This window comes from Chenopodium album, chromosome 3 (genome assembly GCF_948465745.1).
Source record: "Chenopodium album chromosome 3, dcCheAlbu1.1, whole genome shotgun sequence".
NCBI classification, from domain to species: Eukaryota; Viridiplantae; Streptophyta; class Magnoliopsida; order Caryophyllales; family Amaranthaceae; genus Chenopodium; species Chenopodium album.
The window spans coordinates 43,204,113-43,229,225 of record NC_137836.1 but is presented as its reverse complement, the minus strand read 5'-3'; positions in this window follow the sequence as shown (position 1 = coordinate 43,229,225).

The window sequence follows — 25,113 nt, the reverse complement described above, 5'->3', positions numbered from 1 at the left end:
CAGAGCTTGTATCTACTTGACACGTGTCACCATCTGGAAGGTCCAAGGTAGCGCCCCTTCCAGTGACACATGTCAGGTTCCGATAAGGCCACTTGGACGGGGGTAAAATACCCAAAACAGATTGCATTTTCCTTACTTTTGATTTACTATGCTAGCATTGCCCCCATTGTTTCTCTTGTGACAGTAAGGTAGAGTCGAAGAGGAAAGTCAGGCATTGCTGGTGCTAGCACGAGTGGGTTTGCCAAGTATTCCTTCATCTTGTCGAAAGATTTTTGACAATCATCATCCCATGTAACTGGAACGTTCTTCTTGAGCTTCTTGAATATAGGTTCACATATCGCAGTGAGTTTGGATATGAACCCACTTATATATTTCAATCTTCCGATAAAACCCCGAATCTCCTTCTCAGTCTTGGGTGGTGGCATGGCCATGATTGCTTTGACTTTAATGGGATCAATTTTGATTCTTCTAGAACTGAACACATAGCCAAGTAGCTTGCCAGATGTAACTCCGAAAGCACATTTTGCTGGATTCAACCTCATATTATATTTGCATAGTCTTTCAAAGAATTTGCGAACTGCAATGATGTGGCTTGGCCGATCTTTTGATTTGACAATCATATCGTTAATATACACATCCACCTCTTTATGCATCATAGCATGTAATAATGTTGTGGCTGCTCTTTGGTAGGTGGCACCCGCATTTTTTAACCCGAATGCCATTACCGTATAGAAATATGTACCCCATTGTGTGATGAATGTGGTTTTCTCCATGTCTTCCTCGGCCATTAATACTTGATTATATCCAGCATAGCCATCCATGAATGATAAGAGTGCATTGTTTACTGTGTTATCGACCAGAATGTCAATGTGAGGTAGAGGGAACCTGTAGACACCCATTTGTGTCTCCCCAAAACTAAACCCACTGATGAGTACCTTTCACGTCGAATCATAATCTAATGAAGTGAATGTGTGGAAAGTTTAGTGTTGCGGTTAGTTTTTAATTCTTTTCTTTCTCTCTGTTTTTGAAAACCTATATTAAGAAAACATCCAATCCAATTTGGTTTGGTCCATGGAAAGGGTCCAATAATGGTGTAGTTGGGTCGGGATCAAAAAGACCTTTCCAACGATATATTATAAGCCCCATTCCGATGAATAATGAGGAAGTTATGGCCAAATTACTAAACTGGGCCCGGTTTGATTTTTATATGCGGCCCAATGATCTAGAGGAGGGCCTATGATTGATTTATCATTCCTATTGTGATTAGGGTTGATTGTAGTCTTCTAGAATCTTTTAGAAGGTTCTTTTGGATCCTAATTTGATTAGCATTGATAAATTGACTTTTAAGAGTTTTAATTAGAATAAAGGAAGTGTTTTGAGGAAATGACAGTTTTATTCCCTCGTACGCTTAAATCTTACCAAAATAAAAATACGCGTGTAAAACTGATTTTTAGCGCCGTACAATACGCCTGTCGCGTGGCGAAAGACCTGGCGTCTGGCGACGGCCCTGTCGTCTGGCGACAGGCGCGTGTTTGGCGACAGCATCGTGTTTTATTCTTTTCGAAACTCTGATTCGTTTTTTATCAAATCCGACTGATTTTCTCTATAAATAGCCTCCTAAAACTCCGTTTTCAATCACCAACTCTCATCAAGAAATTCTTGATACTCTCTCTCTCTTTTCTAAACCAGCTTTTCTCATACAAAATTCCGCATTAACAAGATCTAGACACACCTAGCCAAGTTCGAAGTTGCTTTCGCCCTAGACGTGAAAGGTTTAATTTCTGAGGGTTTGGTCCCAAATCTCTCTTTCGATTATTTAATTTAATTCTTTGATTTTTATTTTCCTTGAAGTTACTAACGTGTGTATTTTGTTATTAGAAAGAGGTACGAGGCATCCAAGTAAATGTTTTAATTGCTTTATTGATATTATAATATAGAAATCATGTTGAGGTTGTTATTTTGATTCCTAGTATCATGTTAGGATGTTTGCCTTAATTTGATGTTTTGAATGACAACAATGGTTCCTAGTATCATGTTTAGGGTAAAGGTTATTAAAACAAATATGCTTATTGTGATTCCTGCGATGCTTCCTATTTTCTTTCCTAATATCATGTTAGTATCATGTTAGGGTTAAATCTTTGATTTTTATTGTTTAGTGACATGCTAGGGTTCGTAATTAATATTGTCAGTGTCATGCCTAGGATCTTGCTGTTATTATGCTTTAACATGATTATTTTAATTATTAGGATGATTATAATTATTATTGTTATTATGATTATTACTATGTTTCTTGATGATTATTTTATTGTTATTGCTTGATCACACCTTTTATGCATGTTTAAAGGGAATTGGTACTTGTAATCACGCTTATTAAGATAATTAATAATCTTGTTTAGGGTTAATATGATTATAATTCAAGTTATCGCCAATAATAGTTTTATTTGTGCATTAATATTCAACTAACATAGATTAAACAGGTTTAGGGTTAACCTATTGATTGCATGTTAGTCAGAAAGCGCACATGAATACGATCAGAATAAAGTAGAGGCCTATTATTAGGGCAGGTTCAATCTCTTTTAGGTTGGATTTGTACCTTCATCCCCGAACTTCCAGTCATGGTTCCAGACCTATTGGAGTTAACGATCTCTTGGATCGTTAAAGGGTGTAACCTTCACCCTGTGAACGGTTTAAAAGTTCCTAAAACTTGTTGGCGGCTCTTTTGCTCTAGCTTCCTTCCCTTTGGACGCCACCATGCTTAAGTGTATGATCACAGTGGGGTTCAAGTTTGGGTAATGCTTGAAATATTCCCTACAGTTTTTGCCGACTCCGCTGGGGAGGATTTCTATTTTAATTCCTGAAATTTATTTTGGCAATGATTTAGAATGAGTGGATGAGACTCGAAAAGTTCTAAGTATTTCATATGCGTAATTTTGATTAACATTATTGTCATATGCACAAAAAATATCTCATTGGAAAGACCATTCGGAATGAGTTAAAACATAGGATTTTTACACGTAGCAAATTTGAGGAATATCTTTCAAAACTAGGATTGAAATAATGCTGCGAGAAACTGGAAAATTTTATCGAACACAGTAAGCTGCTGAGGCATGTAGGAACTGGTGTCTAGAAAATAGAGTCTGTTGCCGATGATATGACTTTGTCGGCAGGCGACACTCCTGCCACCAGGCGGCAGAGCTATATTGCGGCGACGACCTCTATTCGCTGGCGCCAAGAAATATGAGTTCTAATTTTGACTAGTTTTTAGCACTGTTTGCTTGATTCTACTTCCTGATTGAGTTTTTCTCACTTTTCTGAAACCCATATGTGTTCTACATATGGTTTTAACCCTCTGGGAATTCATGCTCCATCTACCTGATTGAACTCTCTGTGCAACAAAGGGTACATCCGAGAATGGTTAATTCACTAAACCATGGAAGCGAGTTTCTAACTCGCGGTGTCCTATCCACTCGCGCCAACCCTTCAAAAGGTAAGGCTTCCGCGCGGTGAATTCGGACTAATAACCATGGACCCTCTTTGACTAACCCATATCCCGAACTTTAGAGAACTAGAGCCATGGTTAGGTTGCAAACTCATTGCATCATATTGTGCCTACTTGCCTAATTGTGCATTATTTGTTGTGCATACTCTATGTGTTTTTCCTAACCGTTTGTTTGACTTGTGTTTAAGACTAAAATAAACTGATTAATGACTAAAAAGGCTTTGCCTAATTAATTAATTAATTTGAGTAATTAAAGTCTAATAATTTAATCGGAATTGACTTAGTACGACTTTAGGCATGTCCCGGTGAGTTAAAATACTGAAAGCAGTCCCAGATTAACTCTCTAGTAATGTCGCCACGATTTGGGTTGCAGCGCCACACGCTTCTTTGCAACGCCGAGCGACATCTCTGTCATCTGGCGCTGCACTATAGAGTGCGGCGACAGTCCTGTTGCTTTGGTGACAGTTCAACATTTTTCTCGAGTCATCATGACGAGTCTAATTCAACAGTTTGCTAATTAGTTCGATTATTTTGTTAATAAAAGTACCTTTATTAAGTCCTTAATTGAGTCTAGACACTAAGTCCCATGGTCTTACACAAGAGTCAAAGCATGTCACTTGCACTCACAAATAAAGCACACATTAATATGTACACTTGAACCATGTCTAAAAGAGTCTTGTATGCGCGTGTTTTTCCGTCATTTTTTTAGCGGGGTAAGTCGGATATTAATCCTCCAATTAAACCACTTGTTTGAACCTTATACTTGATTCCCAAAAATATACACCCTATTTTTTCTTTTTTCTTTTTCTTTATAAACCCGTAAAGTCAAAGTTAATTTGAGTCAAGTCATTAAAATAAAAATGGTTTAATTTACAGCGCGTGGTCAAGAAAGGAAGGATGTTTGATCAGAGACAACCTTTTCGTTCAAGTACAACTTTTTGACAAAAAAATCGCTTGAAAAAGGAAAGCCAAGAAGATAATGGCGAGTCAAGAAGAAGTTAACGAGCTCAAGAAGCAAATGGCTGGTGTTACTGAACTGTTAAAGACCTTAACCCTCCAAGTTAATGACCATGTGAAGCAACAACAAATGGATCTTATGCAAAAAAGCTTGAGCAAGCTATCTAGTGATTACAACTTCCAGGGCATTAGTTCACAAGGGGTCTCGGTGGACAAGGAGCTTCTTACGCATAAGTTCAATGCCAACGACATCCCAAAATTAAAGGCAACTGATAAACCTTATTTCAATTTAAGAGCCTTTGAAACAATAATGAGTATTAAGGGTATCGATAAAAAACTATTTCCTTCTCTATTTTCCTTATCTCTTGAAACCGTTTGCCAACAATGGTTCTTCTCCCTTGACAAAGAGACAACCTCTACATGGGAATCAATAGTATACGCTTTCATTGATAGGTAAAAGTGCAATATTCAAGTTGAAACTGATCATAGGGAACTTGAGATACTTAAACAGAAAGAGAATGAAGGTTTCACTTCTTTCTTCAATAAATGGAGAGAAACCTCTTCTAAGATGATTGAAGTACCAAGCAAAAAAGAATCTGTGAGGTTGTTCATCAAGAATCTCCAAGAAAAGTACTCCAAGCATCTGAAATATCAAAACAATCTGCACACCTTCAAGGCTGTCTATGATATTGGGATTAATATTGAAGACGACCTTGCTAAACAGAAAGCTGCTAAAAATAACTCCAACAGTGGCTGGAAAGGCAAGAAGAACGACAATCCTTCTTCTTCCAAAACCACCCACTCAAATAATGTTAGCACCTTTAATTTGAGTGAAGTCCTTGCTATGAACAACTAAGGACAAAAGAAACCATTTAGGAGAAACTTTACTCCTATTGGTATGAGTTATGACACCGCATTTGATCGATTGAATGCAAACGGTCTTATAACTCCTATTGGACCATTTGGGGACCCACCATTTGAAAAGAGGACAACTAATTGGAACCCCAATGCACACTGCAAATATCACCAAGGTAGGGGCCATCTCACTGAGAATTGTTGGAAGCTTAAGGAAGCTATCCAAGATTTAATCAATAACAACAAACTACCATTGCCCCCTGCCAGTAAGAAGCCAAGCATCAACAATGCACCTCTCTCCGATTCCTTGGCCATCTCTGATGAGGAAAACGATGTTGATCCCTCATCTCTCATCAAACCTATTGAAGAAATTCATGATATCGAAGAAGAGGAGGAAATATTTTTCGACGCCATGGATGACTTTCCAGAACCAGCAACCAAAGAAGATGTGCAAATGCTTATATGGTCCATGTGGGAGGGAATAGACTTACTACGTGAGGCTATTGAATTTGCAAAGAAACAAGGAGAGGAACTTCAGAAAAAGTGTGATAAAGTTCCACCCATGAAGAAGAAAACATTCCCTCTATAAGTAATTGACACACCCAAGAAGAGTAATAAAATTTATACTCCAATTGGGACTACCTATGCTAAAATGTTCAAAATACTCTCCGAGAATGGTAAGGTCAAACCTTTCGAACCGAGACCATTTGAATCTCTAAAGAGGATAGACAGGTTCTATTGTCTATACCATCAATCAAGAGGACATACCATTGAAAACTGTTTTAAATTCAAAGATTTAATTCAGAAAATGATTGATGATAAGAAGCTAGTTCAAACCCCACAAGAAGAAGACATAAGTATTAACGGGGTTTGTGACAGTGATGAAGAAGACGTCTACCTAAACGACATGGAAAAAACTTCACTTTCAGTGTCGTATTTAGTTGGTGATTTTTGGGATGAATATGATTCACCTATAGACGTCCTCACAAGATCAGGGAGAATGCAACCTCCCGTTTCTACACAACCTATTCCAGCCGTGCAACAAGTTCCCATATCTATCATAGAAGACAATGACATTGTCAAGCAACTTAAAAAGACCAAGGTCGAGATGAATGTATGGAATCTTCTAGCTACGTCTTGAGAACATAGGTTGGCAGTAATGAATGCCTTGGATAAGATAGGGATAGATTCCGACACCACTCCTAAGGGGTTGGCTAACTTCCTTACAAGTGATCTTCCTAGTCCTATCAACTTGATCACCTTTTCTGATAAAGATTTACCTCCAGAAGGTGACAAGCATTACAAGGCACTAAACCTCACAGTAGTCTGCAAGAGAATGAACGTCCCAATGACCCTTGTAGACAATGGATCGGCAATTAATGTATGTCCACTCAGAATGACTCTAGGAAAGAATAAGGAGATAACGAAACAGATGGAACTACTTGGCCTCCATAAGTTAGATACTTTCGGACTTGGTTTTGAACCGACTCGGGAAGATCTTAAGCGAGCCCAGGAAAGGTCTAAGGCGCGTAGGGACGCTCGCACCCAAAAGAAAGCAACCCCAATGGATCAGTATCCTCTTACCCTCAATGGACTGTTCATAAGAGAAGGAGAGGACTATCCATGCTATGAATTTCCTGAACCTTTTATTGTAAATGACATAAGGCAACCGGGGTTCGAAATCTTTCTGGATTGCTACTTTCTAGATGAAATCCAAACTCCTATCAACAAGGAAAAAGCACCCCCATGCTTTGACTTTAATGTCATGGGATTACTATTTGGGCGAGAAAAATATGAGCCAAAATATATAGAGGGTAACTCCTCACTCATCCAAACGATCCTACAGAGCGAGAACTTTGACCCTTCAAAGCTCATCCTTCCAGCGGAAGGATTAGTACAAGGATGGCGCAAGACGGTCAAGGTGACTACTCCAAGTGGAAGAAAAATCTCTATAACAACAGGGCAAGGACCGATATTCAAAGAGTCGTATGAGTCAGAGTCAGAGTCAGAGTATTTTCCTGTAGAATCTTCCAAGTCTTTAGCTATAGCACCCCCTATTTCTTCTATTTCTACTCCTAGGATAGTTAGTAATCAAGTCCCTGAGGACAACTCCCTTTTCGATGTAATGATTTCGGAGTTCAATAATATGTCTTCTTCTGCATACTCCTCGTGTTTTTCATTAACCCAAGATGACGAGCATTGCTTAACTAACAATGAAAATGACAAAGAAATTATTAAAGCAATGGAAACACTCGAAGAAAACACTGATAATTGAGGAAACTGAGACGGTTGATATCTCAAATGATTCAACCATTTAAAGAGAAGTTAAAATTGGATTAACACTTAATGAACAAGAAAGAACCGATTTAATTAATCTACTTAAAGAATTTATTGATGTATTTATTTGGTCATATGAAGATATGCCAGACATTAATAGAGAAATAGATCAACACACTATACCACTAATTCCAGGAATGAAACCTATAAAACAACAGTTGTGTCGAATGAAACCCGACGTAGCTCTTAAAATAAAAGAAGAAGTTCAAAAACAAATATCTGCAGGTTTTATCTAGGTAACTAAATACCCCGAATGGGTAGCCAACGTGGTCCCAGTTCCAAAGAAGGATGGAAGGGTAAGAATGTGTGTCGACTATCGAGACTTAAATAAAGCAAGTCCAAAGGATGACTTTTCTTTACCACACATCGATATTTTAGTAGATAATAAAGTAAATCATGCACTTCTCTCATTTATGGATGGATATGCGGGATACAATCAAATTCTCATGGCAGAAGAAGACATGGAGAAAACAACATTCATAACACCATGAGGTACTTACTGTTACACGGTAATGCCATTCAGGTTGAAAAATGCGGGTGCTACTTACCAACGAGCAGCGCCTGCCCTACTCCATGACATGATGCACAAAGAGGTTGAGGTATATGTAGAAGACATGATTGTGAAATTAAAAGATCGCCCAGGACATTAAGTAGCCTTAAGAAAATTCTTCAAAAGGCTAAGAAAATACAACATGAGGTTGAATCCATCCAAGTGTGCTTTTGGAGTCACCTCAGGCAAGCTCTTAGGATATGTCATAAGCTCTAGAGGAATAGAGATACACCCAACCAAAATCAAGGCGATCATGTCAATGCCACCGCCCAAAACCGAGAAACAAATTCAAAGGTTTATTGGCCGGTTGTAATATATAAGTAGGTTCATATCGAAGCTAACAACGATATGTGAACCAATAATCAAGAAACTCAAAAAGAATGTGCCAGTAATATGGGACGATGAGTGTCAAAAAGCCTTTGAAAAGATCAAAGCCTATCTCGAAAATCCTCCCGTATTAGCACCAGCACTTCCTAGGATCCCTCTTAGGTTATACTTAACAGTCACCAAGGAGACAATGGGGGCTATGCTCGCACAAGAAGTAGAAGGTAAAGAAAATGCAATCTACTATCTAAGAAAAAAGATGCTCGAGTATGAAGTATGCTACACACCGCTTGAGAAATTGTGCCTCGCATTGGTGTGGGCCATAACTAAGCTAGGACATAATATGCTCGTGCATACAGTCTTTGTAGTTTCCCGAATGGATCCACTTAAGTATCTATTCGAAAAGTCTACACTCAATGGGCGTATATCAAGGTGGATAGTCAATTTAGCCCAGTTTGATGTGAGATTCATGCCTTAAAAGGCTATCAAAGGATATGTGGTCTCGGATTTCTTAGCGGATTTTCCAATAGAGGATTTGACGCCAATACATGACAATGAATTTCCAGACAAAGACTTGATGGTCACAGCAGAAGATGATACTTGGACTTTATACTTCGATAGAGCCTCAAACCAAACGGGATATGGCGTTGGAGTATTATTAGTATCACCTAAAGAAGAGCACGTTCCAATCTCTATAAAGCTTGATTTCGACGTTACCAACAACGCTGGTTAATACGAAGCATTTGTGTATGCCTTGAAACGACTTTGGCATTGGGAGTAAAGAAATTACGAATATTCGGAAACTCTTCATTGATCATCAACCAAATTTCTAAAAGATGAAAAGTAAGGAGGGAAAGTCTAGCCCCTTACCAAACTTATCTAGAAACTCTCACCAATCAGTTGGAAAAGGTAGAATACACTTATCTACCTAGAGAGGAAAACCAATTTGTTGATGCCTTGGCAAGACTAACCTTAATGGTTAGGATTCCTACGGAAATCGAGCAAATGCCTCTAACTATAGAGAAAAGGCATAAACCGGCTTTTATTCAAGTAATAAAAGACGATGAAGTGGTCTAAGAAGAAGAAGAAGAAGAAGAAGAAGAAGAAGAAGAAGAAGAAGAAGAAGAAGAAGAAGAAGAAGAAGAAGAAGAAGAAGAAGAAGAAGAAGAATAAGAAGAACCGTGGTATACATATATACTTAATTATGTCACTAAAAGGGAATATCCTCCTCAAGCCGACAAAAGAAAAAAATGAGCATTAAGACTCTTGGCTTCCCAATACGTACTCATAGACAACGAGTTACATAAAAGGGTTCCTAAGGGTCGAGCTCTCTTATGTGTAGGAAAAAAGGATGCCCAAAGAGCTATGAGGATAGTCCACGAAGGTATTTGTGGAACCCATGTTAATGGCAAAATGCTAGTCCAAAAGAAATGCGAGAAGGGTACTATTGGACTACCATGAATAGGGATTGTCATCAATATGTAAAAAGATGCCCTACACGCCAAATATATGCCAATTTACAACATGTTCCTCCATCTTTACTTTATACATACACTTCACCATGGCCATTCTCTACATGGGGAATTGATATCATTGGCAAAATTACCCCTCCTGGAAAAGGAGGTCACGAATACATCCTAGTAGCAATTGATTACTTCACAAAGTGGGTTGAAGCACAATCATATGCTAAACTCACTGTAAAACATGTAGCACGCTTTATCAAAAGAAATATCATTTGTCGATACGGAGTCCCACATCATCATTCTTCCCCCTATAGACCTCAAGAAAACGGAGCAGTTGAGGCAGCTAATAAAAATCTAAAGACTATCATTGAGAAAATGACAGAAAACTACAAGGATTGGCCTGACAAACTCCATTTTGCACTTTAGGTTTATCGCACGTCAATTCGCACATCAACAGGAAATACGCCATTCTCCTTGGTTTATGGAATGGATGTTGTACAACTTGTAGAGCTAGAGATACCATCTCTACGCATTGCATTAGAAAGTAAACTCGATGAAGTCGAATGGACTAGAGCAAGGTATGAAGAGCTCATTCTACTTGATGAAAAGTGACTAGAAGCTCTGCATCATACCCAATGCTATCAAAACCGTATGGCTAGATGACGAGGGGAAAACTAGGTCGTTATCTAATCTTCCCTCGGTCAAACTAAATTTATAAACACTTAACAAACCTAAATACGAGTATAGAGGCAAGTCAAGGGTCGAACCCAAAGGAACGACAATGTTCAAGCACTTTCAATTATGCGCCTAAGCTAGGTTGAAATCAAAGGGTAAAGGGAGAATACTAATAACTAACAAAACAAGTAACCAAAGTAATAAAACACTAGGAACGGGGATCAACAAGTAATCATGTCAATTGCAACAACTTGGAAAGATCAAGTCAATCAAAGGTTGTGAAGACTAATGATAAGAGCAATCAATTGGAATCAAAGAGCTATCTCCTAATTGTTAAGCTATGGTTCACTATGAATAACAAAATAAGAGAATCACAATCAAAACCAATCGATAATTGCAATTACTAAACCAATTGTTCGTGTCATTAGCAATTACAATGCAATCTAGCATAATTCTCGAGGCCTAATCGAATTACACACATGCAAACCTTCATTAATCACTTTAATCTCAACAATCAATCAATACAATTCCCAAATTATTCACAATTAATGAATCATACAAGTTTCACCCAATTCCTAGCCAAACAACTATTCAAGAATCATAATCTATCAACTAACAACTATGAAAATCAAGAATCAACAATATATCAAGAATAACTACACTAATCAAGCATCAAACATCAAAGTCAATCCAAACAAACATGAAATTAAACAAAGCATTAAGGTGAGATAGAGTTAAGAATGCTCATTGATAATAGAGAAGATCTTGAACACAATTGTCACCCTTGTATCTTCAATCTCTCAATCACCATTGAAATCCTTCACTTTCTCTCTCTAAAACTACTCCTAATCTAGCCTAATCTAGAGAGAGAAGCTCTCAACCTAAGAGAGAGAAAACTATTCTAAGACTAAGAATTATATGAATGAATTATAATGAAAACCCAAAAACTATCTATAAACAAAAAGGAGAAAAGAAGCTTAAAATCGTAAAAGACCCGAAAGCCTGCGCTTGCGGAGGGGAACGGACACCCCGGAAGCCGCGCCCGTGGCCAAAGCCTGCGCCCGCGGGGCCAAGGCCCGCGCCCGCGGGGAGCCTGCGGCCAGCCCTCGGGGACTTACTGCCCAAAATCGGCAGAAATAGGTTGCGGCAAATTTGCAGGGCCAACTTTGTAAGGCTGTAACTCACAATCTAGGAATTTTATGAAGGTGTGCGACCTATCATTAGAAAGCTCTTCAAGTCTAGTTTTCAACCCAACTTGAATCACCCCAATCCGCTCTGTAGAACTTGAGAAATGGCCAAAACGATGCACAAAAGTCCTTTTTGATACTTTGCAAGCCTTCATTTTCATTTGTTTCTTTGATTGGCTTGACTTGCGTTCTTGGCTTCCCTAACTTGGCTCCGTTAAATTCCTTGAATGCACTTGAGCTCCCTCCTTGATGATTAAGTTCCGAGAAGCTCAACACACCTACAAAACAAGTCAAACAAACGGAGAAGCGAGGGAAATAGCCGAGAAATGAATAAAATAATAAGAAAACCATTAAAAGCACGCATTTCTCTAAACTAACACACAAACACGCAAATCAAGCATTATTCCCTAAAAACACGACATAAACGACTAAAAACGAGCATAGAAATATAAAGAAAACATAGCCTAAAGGTGCCATAAATGGCACGGATCACTAGACATTTTAATAAGAAGGTCAAGACAAGAAACATCAAAGTAGAAGACTTGGTGTTAAAAGCATTAAGGAAAAATATTTTGGATCCGAGAGAAAAATTTAGGCCTAATTGACCCGGACCCTATATTGTCAAAACAATCCTATCAGGAGGTGCAGCAAAACTAACAGATATAGACGGCAATGAGTTCTCGAACATGACAAATCTTGACCAACTTAAAAAGTACTACCCATAATTACTTGAGTAGGATACTCAAGAGATCTACGTTTGGTCTGATTCCTTAGGAAAGGTTACGTAGGCAACCCTTTACAGGGTGCGGCCACATTAATTTTCGCAAACCTCGCATCCCAGAAATAAAAGAAATTCGACAGAATAGCAGCGTCACAAAAAGAAGTCTGTCGCTGGCCGACAGACCGCAGCGCATGGCGACATCGCCTGTCGCCGGACGACAGACGACAATGTCTGGCAACAGCCGCAAAACGGCAGCGCCGCTCTTCCGGGATTACCTGGGTAAATTTCGGCGTTTTTCGGAAAATTTTCGACTTCCGTACTCAAAAAAATTTTCTAGAAAGTAAAATAATCTGTTTTCATTGCTTTAATGAATTAAATTTAAAGAAGTTGATTTAATTAAAAAGCTGAAATTTCATTAATAAAATAAAATAAAAATTACAATATTGATGGAATTTAAATGAAAGCTTAATAAAACAAATTAACTTTAAATTTAAAACCAAGTCTAATAAATTGGAAGTTAAGCAATGCTTCAATCATTCTTCTCTTTCTTTGCTCTTTTCCAATTTTTATCTGAATCCTCTTCATCGTCCATGACTTTAGCTAGTAGGCATCCTTTAGAGGACCTACATTCAATTTTAGAGTAAATAGTTTCTCCCTTAGCTAGGACTCCATGTTTCTTTTCTACCCAAACCTTCTTTTCTGAAGTGTCAGCTTTTCTTTTCCCTTTATCGTTGGTAGAGTCTTTCTTCTTAGGCATCACAAGTGTTTTGAATTCAATCTTTTCACCCAAGCATTCCTTAAAAGGAATCACTTTGTCACCTCACATTGGTTTTACTTGGATTTTTCTTCATGTCCTTGAAGTCTTCTTAAGAAGCCATCTCTTCACATCATTGGGCAAGGAAGGAGGAACCTTTTGGGTAATTACTTCCCATAAAGGCCTAGCGCTCCAATATGTGTCAAATTTCTCTACTTCTTGTGAAACAGGGAATTCATAGGGACGACGAAGATCCCCAAAAGGAATTGTTTGAAGTAGGTCGTACTATCTTTTTACCCTGCAGGGATAATAAAAAGTCATCTTGGTTAAGCATGGAAGACGACATAAAGGTTGCTTGTTGACACCAACCATCTTCTCTATTATCCACCAAGGGATGACCCACTTGATAGCAAACTGGCAAGAGGCAAAGACTTTATTCCACTCATGATGCCCCATCTTAGAGAAGTGTTTTTTTCGCCTCACAAAGCAATTTGGAGTATATTTTTCAATATTGTCAGGAGGACTAATTAATTCTAGTCTCTCCATTATCCATATCTGCAAAAAAAAAAAAAAAAAAAAAAAAAAATTCAATGCAAATTAATTAATATTACTATACAAATATATATGTTTTGATTTCTAAGGCGGTATGAATAAAATCTATATCAAGATCTACCCCCTTAACACCATAAATACCTCCCATGTGAAAAAATTCAAGTTCTTTTCTCTCTTTAGCAATTAAAGACCGACACCATTCACGAGTGAAATTGGTAAAACTCTTAGTAACTAAAGACATGATTATTTGTTGAGAAACTAAGATTATGATTAATCTGTTGGAATTATACAAAAATTCGGTAGTTAGGGGGCTATTTATGCACAAAATCGATGCAGTTTTACTCCGGAAAGGACTCGGAATCAGCGCACTGCAGCGCCAAACAACAAGCCTGTCGCCTGGCGACAGCAGCAACGCTAGGAGAAAGTGCAAAACTTTTGGCGACGTGTGGCGCTACAGCGTTTCCTCAACGTGGTATGCAAACCACGTTTTATGGCTATGATTCGAATTTGTACAATGACTTTACGATCTTACCCCTTTCTACAAATACCCTTACATATTAATTTCATATATTTTACTTCTATTTTCTTTTTAGATTTATTCAAACTTAATTAAATTTAGGTTTGTTGCATGTCTAATTTATTTTTCATTTTTTCTTTTTTTGGGGGAGAAAGTCGGATACCCTCCATTAGTAATAAAAATGATGGAAAATTTTTGCGCAAAATTAATCACAAATTTATCACAATTCTTTGCACACACACATATGCACATAAAAATGAAAAATAAATGCAAAAATAATACAGTAATAATAGATAATAGTCTGTATATACAAATATGTCTAACAAATGAGTCAATCAGGCAAAGTCCTACAAAAGTCAAAATAAATATACATCACAGGTACGACTACGGCGCTGGAGGACGCGGATGATGAGGAATGTTCATCATATCAAAAAACTGCGTAGAACGAGGAATATGCTCCCCACCAGCTCCAGTCTCTCCAGGAGGAGGGAAACTTAACTCAGAACCCGTCCACCCAAGGTCATCCTAGTGATGAATCAGTAGAGGCTGAGGCTGCGGAGGCTACTGCGATGATGAGCCGACCTCGTACATCCTACCACCACTCGGAGCCGAAGTCGCCTCTCCCTAGCCTGTCGGCCCAGCATGCGCACTCTCAGATGAAGAGCTCGAGCCCTCCATCGCCTTGGTCTGGGCAGCATCAGACCAGCCACCCCGACCACCAGAAGTAGTGCGGCAATGCCTCGAGCTAGACCTAGGCGACTCTCTCCGAACCTCAGGTCTCGTCCGGGTACGGGAAAGAATGGGATGTCCTTGCAAGTAGAAATCAAGTCAGAAGCAATGAAAATAGAAATATAAACAATGCAGAAATAAAGAGAAAAGCTACCTCCTGAACAGCGTCGTCGCGACGACAGGAAGCCACGTTCCTCATCCGCACGAGCTGGCTCCGAAAGGCGTCTATGCACCTCGCCATCGCCGTAACCATCTAGCGCGCGAGAACTGTCAAATAAATAAAATCAGTAACAATACAAGATAGATATGAACACATAACAAGTAAATAAACTCACCCGAGTCTGGTGGCGAGGAATAGATCGCTCAACAAAGCGCTGATCCTCGGGAGCCGGAGGGATCATCTCCTCGATAGGCCCATATGTCCCCTGATAATGGATAGACATACGAGGGGGCACGAACTCAGTAGGCTCAGTCTGGCAAAAAAAAAGCAAATCAAAGTGAATAAAATATCGCTTGGGGGCTACTTAGCAAAAAGGTAAAAGATAAAAATCATACCGCCGCCTCCGCTGACAGAACAGGGGTCAGAGCTGACAACGGCAGCAAGTCCTCCTCGTAGCACCACCCTGGGATAGCATGAGATCGCCATGGGGTACCAGCAGGCGACCTCTCCGACATACTGGTTCAAAAGCAGCAAAGCGCCGACACACTGGCATAGAAAAAGCAAAGGATCGATAGACGTTGGTCTTCGGTGACACTATTCAGGGTATTGTCCCAAAAAATGAGGATAGTTTCAGGCAAAGCAATATTCGATCGTGTTCCCTGGCTTGCGGAAGATGGTCACAAAGTGCTAGAAGGTCGTTTCAGGCGAAGCAATCTTCGATGGGGTTCTCTAGCTTGTAGAAGTCTATCACGGCGGTTATAAGCCCCATTCCGATGAATAATGAGGAAGTTATGACCAAATTACTAAACAGGGCCCGGTTTGATTTGTATATGCGGCCCAATGATCTAGAGGAGGGCTTAATATTGATTTATCATTCCTAATGTGATTAGGATTGATTGTAGTCTTCTAGAATCTTCTAGAAGGTTCTTTTGGATCCTAATTTGATTAGCATCGACAATTGACTTTTAAGAGTTTTAATTAGAATAAAAAAGTGTTTTAAGGAAATTACAGTTTTACCCCCTCGTATGCTTAAACTTTATCAAAATAAGAAAACGCGTGCAAAACTGATTTGCAGCGCCGTACGACACGCTTGTCGCCTGGCGACAGACCTGGCGTCTAGCGACAGGCGCGTGTTTGGCGACAACGTCGTTTTATTCTTTTCGAAACTCTGATTCGTTTTTTATCAAATGCGGCCGATTTTCTCTATAATTAGCCTCCTAAAAACTCCGTTTTAAATCACCAACTCTCATCAAGAAATTCTTGATACTCTCTCTCTCTCTTTTCTAAACCAGCTTTTCTCATACAAAATTCCGCATTCATAAGATCTAGACACACCTAGCCAAGTTCGAAGTTACCTTTGCCCTAGACATGAAAGGTTTAATTTATGAGGTTTTTGTCCCAAATCTCTCTTTCAATTATTTAATTTAATTCTTTGATTTTTATTTTCCTTGAAGTTACTAACGTGTGTATTTTGTTATTAGAAAGAGGTACGAGGCATCCAAGTAAGTGTTTTAATTGTTTTATTGATATTATAATATAGAAATAATGTTTAGGTTGTTATTTTGATTCCTAGTATCATGTTAGGATGTTTATCTTAATTTGATGTTTTGAATGACAACAATGGTTCCTAGTATCATGTTTAGGGTAAAGGTTATAATATCAAATATGCTTATTGTGATTCCTGTGATGCTTCCTCTCTTCTTCCTTAATATCATGTTAGTATATTGTTAGGGCTAAAGCTTTGATTTTTATTATTTAGTGACATGCTAGGGTTCGTTATTATTCTTGTTAGTATCATGCCTAGGATCTTGCTGTTATTATGCTTTAACATGATTATTTTAATTATTATGATGATTATAATTATTATTGTTATTATGATTATTATTATGTTGCTTGATAATTATTTTATTGTTATTGCTTGATCACACCTTTTATGCATGTTTAAAGGGAATTGGTACTTGTAATCACGCTTAATAAGATAATTAATAATCTTGTTTAGGGTTAATATGATTATAATTCAAGTGGTCGCCAATAATATTTTTATTTGTGCATTAATATTCAACCAACATAGATTAAACGGGTTTAGGGTTAACATATTGATTGCATGTTAGTCAAAAAGCGCACATGAATACGATCAAAATAAAGTAGAGGCCTATTATTAGGGCAGGTTTAATTTCTTTTAGGTTGGATTTGTACCTTCATCCCCTAACTTCCAATCATGGTTCCAGACCTATTGGAGTTAACGATCTCCTGGATCGTTAAGGGGTGTAACCTTCACCATGTGAACGGCTTAAAAGTTCCTAAAACTTGTTGGCGGCTCTTTTGCTCTAGCTTCCTTCCCTTTGGACGCCACCATGCTTAAGTGTATGATCACAGTGGGGTTCAAGTTTGGGGTAATGCTTGAAATATTCCCTACAGAACCCGTCTTTCGTGTTTGCCTTGTTGAGATCCCTGTAATCAACACACATTCTAACCCTTCCATCCTTCTTCGGAACTAGAATTACATTAGCTATCCATTCCGGATACTTGGATACTTTGATGAAACATGTAGCCAATTTCTTTCTGATTTCTTCCTTTATTTTGAGAGCTACATCTGGTTTCATACGGCGCAAATTTTGTTTGACAGGCTTCATACCTAGAATGAGAGGTATCGTATGCTGAGCTATATCCCTTCAGCTCTTGGCATATCTTGGTATGACCAAGAAAATACATCAACAAATTCACTAAGCAAGTTAATTAGCTCTTTGCGTTTGTCTTGACTTAGTGTTAATCCAATTTTAATTTCTTTGATAGTCGTACCATTAGAATTATTAACTGTTTCTGTATCTTCAATGATTGCTTTTTATTTTCGTGTTTTTCCATTGCTTTTATTATTTCTTTGTCATTTTTATCATTAGCAAAGCAATATTGATCAGGGTTAGGGAAATGACATGCATAGTAAGCAAAGGTACTCATTTCATTGAATTAATTGGTCATTACATCAAGGAGAACAAGGTCAGCTGCGACCTCGCCGGAATTATTTGGGATAGAGGGAGGAGACTCGACAAGGGAATCAACTTTAAGAGGAACTACATTTGAATCTATGGCAGAAAGGGGTCAGCCTTAGATCCTAAAGACTCGTCTAAAGACTCAGACTCGGACTCGGACCCAGACGATTAAGATTCACCAAACATAGGACCTTCGCCAGCGGTCATTTCAAACTTCTCTCCACTTGGCGTAGTGATCTTCACCGTCTTGCTCCATCCCTTTGAAACATCATCAGCCGGGACGGTTAACTCAGAGGGGTCAAAATCTTTGCTTGATATGACAGCTTGAATGAGCTCAGAATCGTCATTGCAAACAGGCTTGGGTTCATTTTTTTCTAGTCCTAAAAGAAGATTAATGTTCATAGAGCTTGGAATGGATGGTTTCTCAGTTGTGGAGAACTCATCGCCTTTGTCGACGAAGTCACAATCAAGGAACATCTCGAAACCTGGCTCACGCTTCCCATCGTGGACGAAAGGCTTAGGGAATTCATAGCATGGGAAGTTTTCCACTTCGTTGATGTACTGGCTGTTGAGAGTTAAGGGGTATGGATCCATGGCCATTTTTGTCTTCATGGTTCGAGCATTATTGCAAGCCTTCATTTTCAGGAGAGCCTGTTTCATATCTTCTTTTGTTGGCTTGAATCCGAAGCTAGAGGTATCCTTCTTAGGTGCACCAGGATGGCCCTAAAGTTCAGCCATTTTCTTTTTGAGTCCGAGGTTCATTCCAGGGAAATGCCCTTGCTTCTTCATAATGGCATTAACATTGGTGTTCGAATAAGGATCAAAGTCGAGGTGACATTTCTCCTCTTCTTCGATCATGAGAACATTGTCTAACGAAAACCCCCAAAGATCTTCATCTTCCTCGTCATGTTCGACATGGACGATGGGAGTATCAATAACTTGAATGCGCATGGGGGAGGCATCAATGGTAATTGGAACCCCTCCCACTATAGCTTTCACCTTTTGGTGCAACGGCGATGGGATCGCATTGATCCATGAAGCCAAGGACGACCTAACAGAAGATTGAAAGAAGCCTTAATGTACACCACTTGAAACTTGGTGCGACGTTCAATGGCTCCAGTAGTTATATTTGGCATGATAGTACCCACGGCTTGACGGTGAGTATTATCGTAAGCACGAATCCCTTGAGTAGAGGGAATCAATTCTTCATTTTTTATGCCCAACTTCTTTGCAATGCGGAGTGGGCATACATTGATTGCTGAACCATTATCAACCAGGCTCATAGGAATGTTCATCTGCCTACACACCATAGTGAGGTGTAAGGCCTTGATATGTTGGTCCCCTTTCGGGGGCGCCCCGCGTTATACATCTAAAGAATCCTTTCACGTGTAGCCTTAGAATTACCTCAATCCCTTGTTAGAGAAGGAAATCAGATTACTGGTACTTGGCAATTCAGTAGTGAGAAAGCTGACCAGCCCTTGAGGAGTCATATTACTATCAACTCCTATTTTCACCACAGCATTCATCACAACCAGTCAATGTTCGTGGGAAGTGGCCAAAAGCTTCCATACATTCATTTCCACCTTAGTCTTTTGTAATTGTTTGATCACATCGTTGTTCACAGGGTTGATGGGATCAACTATTGGTTGTGATTGCGGTGGAAGTGGAGGTGGACTAGGCTGTTGCAACGTCCATTTATCTTGAGAACCTTGACCTCAAGGTCTCCCCAAACATCTTCACTAGTGCTAAGATATGAACATGCTATATCTCCGAGATAGACGTCTTCATCGTCACTATCCAAAATTCCATTAACTTCTTCACAGTTTGAAACAAATACAACTTCTGGTAGAGGTTCATTCACAGGTTGAATGAGTATTGACGGATCAAAGGAGACTTCATCTCCCATGATAGCCATAGAATTAGAAAGGGGACCTGTTTGAATATTGGGCTTCTTGCCCCCTGGAGGGACAGGAAATTGATTAATATCAATCAGGTCTTGGATTGCATCCTTCAACCTCCAACACTTCTCCGTAATATGACCTTTTCCTTGATGAATCTTGCAATGAGCATTGGGGTCATAGCTAGCAGTTATGTTATCTGGTCAAGGTTCTGGAAAGGTTCCAATTGGCATAACCAGTCCTTGACTATGCAAGCGATCAAAAGCAGCATCGTAGCTCATTCCCAAAGGCGTGTAAACCATCCTTTGCCTTTGGAATCTCTGAGTGGGAGCATTAAGAGATAATACATCATTGACATTGACGTTGTTGGTAGCATTATTGGGCTTTGAAGATGAAGAAGAAGGAGTGTCGTCGTTCTACTCGTTTTTCTAAGTGTTGTTGTTGCTACCAACAGTCTTCATCAGTTCATCTACGATATTGATCCCAATATCGTACACATCTTTGAAGGTATTCAAAGGCATAAACTTCAAGTGCTTCTTGTACTTATGAGTTAGATTTGCAATAAATAGGAAAACCATCTCTTTCTCCTTTGGAGGGTCCACCAAAAGTGCAGCTGTTTCTCTCCACCTGCTTAGATAAGTAGTGAAGCCTTCATTCTCCTTCTGTTTTAGAATGGAGAGTTCACGTTCAGAAGTCTTGGCTTGGATGTTACACTTGTAACGGTTCATAAAGATTTCAGTAACATCCTCCCAAGTCGCAACATGTCTGGATTCTAGAGAGTAGAACTACTCTTGACAGGCATGCTCTAAGGAAAGAGGGAACACAGTAGGGAAGAGTGTAACATCTAATCCCTTAAGAGCCATGGTTGCAGAAATGCCTTCAAGTAGAACATCGGATTATCGGTAGGCTTGAACTTGGGAATGTCAGTAGTGGAAAACTTTTCGGGAAGCTTGTCCCCTATGGACGAAGAGGTGACAGGTTGCTCCACGTAAGTGAACTCTTTAGAAATCTTACTCATCTGTTCTTTGATCTTGTCCATTGCAGCCACAGTGACATTATTTTAATTGTCTTGCTCTACCATGTTGACCCTGGTGGTGAGCGTTTGCATCATATTAGATAAAATCTCAATGGACCTGTTAATGTTCTCAATATCCTCCTTAGTAGCCATTGGTTGAAAGTAGACTAGAGACGAACTTTGTGGAGATGATTGTGGTGGTTTCCTTGTACGCCTCTTTGGTATAAGAGGTTGCTGAGGTATTGACTCGAACCGTAATAATCTACCCCTGCTTCTTGACCAAGTGTTGTGACATCGAAACAAACACATCTTTAATGACTAGAATTCACCTTGACCCATCCAAAAAAGAAAAAGCAAGAAAATGTGTTCGAATTTTTTTTTTTTTTATATTTTCTAAAAAAAAAAATGTATGGGAGGATACCATCCGACTTACTCCGAAAAAAAAAACGAAACAAAAAACGACACAAGCCAATCATAAAGTACGGTCATAAAATGGTGCATGACTAAAGCAAAAGTGTGTGAACCTGACACGACATGTGAGTGATTAAGTGAGGTTATGGACATGTGTTATGACCATACAGCTAGACATGACATAAACCAGACATCAGCACGCGCAAAGACCAAAAAGACTGACTGGACAAAACCCTGGGCACCATATCACGGTGCTGACTGTCGTGACACAGTACAGTGCACCGCCAGACGACACATTGCACCGTGTCACGGTATTACACACCGTGGCGCGGAAGGTCTGTCATGACGCGGTGTACAATTCGAGGCCTAAATTTGCGTAATTTCTAGGTTTTAATCAATTTTAAGTCCGTACTACTTACTATGTGGAATAAAACCCTCGGTCATATGTTAAACAAAATGAGCAAACACATGTGGGTTAGCACCAAATAAACCACGTAGCATTTAGTCACGATGATGACAAAAGAGTTCGCAACCTAAGGTCAAGATCTATGTTCTACTATTGGTCAAGAGTTGGGTGTCAAAAGGGTACCATGGTTAAGAGTTTGGACGCGTTAGCAAGGCAGCCTTCCTTGAGGGTGTATACTTACTGACGGCTCCGTGAGATCGTGATGAAATCGAACTCGACTCCATGGTTTTGGTGGATTTAATAACTTGGATGAACCCTTATTGCCATGAGCGTTTTTGGGTATATAGAGCTTAAATTCCCCGGGGCTAAGACGTATGTAGAGCACACACGTTTTTTTTCAGAAAAACCGAAGGAAATTGATTGTGAGAAGAGAAAATAAGCCACTGGACGGATTTAAGGACTGCCGTGACATGGCAGAGCGTACCGTGTGACGGTGTAAGGCACCGTGACACGGCAACATTTGCCGTGGCGCGGCAGTAAAATAATCTTATTGGTGCCCTGTTTTCCTTCGTTCGCAATCAAGTTAATCAATATTTCCTATGGGACAGACCTAAATACGACGTTAAAACGTCTATGCTTATGCAAAAACGCCAAATTAATCACTGGAATATTTTTTAAGAATCTTTCAAGTATCAGTCACTCCTCTTAATTAAATACCGATCACTGAAATCTATAAATAACCAAGAATCCTCTTAGTGGAGTCGCTAAATTGTAGGAGTCGGTCGAAGTGCGCCTACGTTAAAGCATGTTGTGAATATTCTTGGCACTCATAGAAAGTGGGAATTGACATATACGATTAGGGACAAGGAAAGTAGGGAGCCGCCAACAAGCTTTGAAGGAACTTGTAAACCGTTCACGGGTCATAAAAGGAAACCACGAATAAAGGACAACGAAGACAACAACGATTAACCCGTGAAGGTTACACCCCATTCATAATCCATGAGATTACAAACTCCATATGGTTCGGAACCACGAAAGGAGGATCGGGGATGATGGTACGAAGTGAGTCATGGAGTCACAATGGCCCGTATTGGCCTCTACTCGATTCTTATAGTGAAAAGTGATTCCTGCGATCTCAAAGGCATACAAACAAAATATTCAATTTTCTCTAAACTATTATTAGGCTAAATTGGTTTAATATTAATGCAACATATAATTCTAAAATATTTGTGATTACTTTAATTAATAACAAGATTAAAAAGGAACCTAAACCGGGCGTCCAAATTATCTTATTAGGCGTGATTTTTAATTACATATTCCCTTTTAACATGCAATATAGTGATCATAAAAAATAATAGAATAAACACAATATTGGAAGCAATTTAACAATAAATACAACAATATAAAATCGTTAGAAAAATAATAGAAATTAAAGGAACATAATTCCTACTTTGATTTTGTTTGCTTGCAACTACTCCCTTCGTTTTTAAATACTTGCTCCATTTCTCTTGGACACGCATGCCGATGCTAATCTTTGATCACTAATATCTTTAATTACCAATAAGTATAAATTCTAACCATTAAAAATTAATAATATATTCATTGAGATGATTCCAACAAGTACCCACAAGACTATATTTTTTTTATGTATAAATCACAAACATTAGTCAAAGTAGGACAAATGAATAGTGCAAAAAATTGAAATGGAGCAAGTAATTAAAAACGGAGAGAGTATAAAATAATAAACAAGTAAGTAACTTCAAGGAAAATTACTAAAACAATAATTTAATTAAATTAAATTAAAAAGAGTTGATTTGGGGCCTAACCCTCAAACAGTTCTACCTTTCACGCCTTGGTTTAAGGATAGAACCTCGAGTAAAGTATGGACTCCTAGGAGTGCTTAAAGAGGGAATTTTGAAAGAAGAAGGGTACGCTAGTGTTTGGGCTAGAATATAGAGGAGAGAAATAAGAGTTAATTGATGCCTCGTACATCAGAAATGAGGGGGTATTTATGGGAAAATGAGTAGAGGGAACACACGGAACCCTAAAGAGATAAAAACCCTACAAAATAATGCCGCGACACGACAAAAAATCCCGTGACACAGGGGAATATTTTGTGACGCGGGAAATAATTAGGTTACGGGAGATAAAACGAGTGAAGGGTTTACGCAGAAAGGACACGGAGCAACCCTGTGTCACAGCACTGGCACCGTGTCACAAGAAATCACACTGTGGCGCGGAAGTGAACCCCGTGAAGCGGCATATTCTGCGTCCATTTTTCCATCGAAATACATTTTTGCCTTAATTTCATTCAGCCTTTTTAAGTGTCGATTTATAATTTCGGGCCATTTCTGATTTATTATTTATTAATTGGGCCAAATTAATAAATAAAACAAATAAATAAAAAGGTTTGGGCTAAAATTAAAAATAAACTATGCTTTGACTAAACATCAAGACTGATCCATGGACTATTAAAAACTGAATTTAATTAAATACGATTTTTTAAGCACTCTCGGGATTAAACACTGAACCCAACTAATAATGGCGGTGAAAAATTGTTCATCATCAGGTTTGTTTTCGGGGACACATTTTTAGGTGTCTACAGAAGCCCCCACTTTGACTGAGTTTGTAGAAACGTCATTTTCGAAAACGATAGACAAAGTAGTCGATAGGGACAAAGAATGATTTAAGACGTTCTGCAATCCTAAATAACTATGTATACGCCAATACCTGCAGAATTATGTTAGTTCTACAGATAAAAGAGTAATGGGATATAATGCTTATTTGACAACAGTGTATCGGTGACAAATGAGTTTGGCAGCTTCCTATGCTTGAAGGAATCCACCGAATGACGTTTCGCTGAAACACTTTCCATGCCTGAGGAAAGTCGACTGATTAATTTGGTAGCTTTCTAAGCCTGAAGAAACATACTGGATGATACTTTCCATGCCCGAGGAAAGTCGACATATGATTTTGGCGTTTTTCTATGCTTGAAGAAATCCACCTAATAATACTTTCCATGCTTGAGGAAAGCCGACAGAATAATTTGGCGGTTTTTCTATACTTGAAGAAATACACCGATAATGCTTTCCATGCTCGAGGAAAGCCGACTTGGC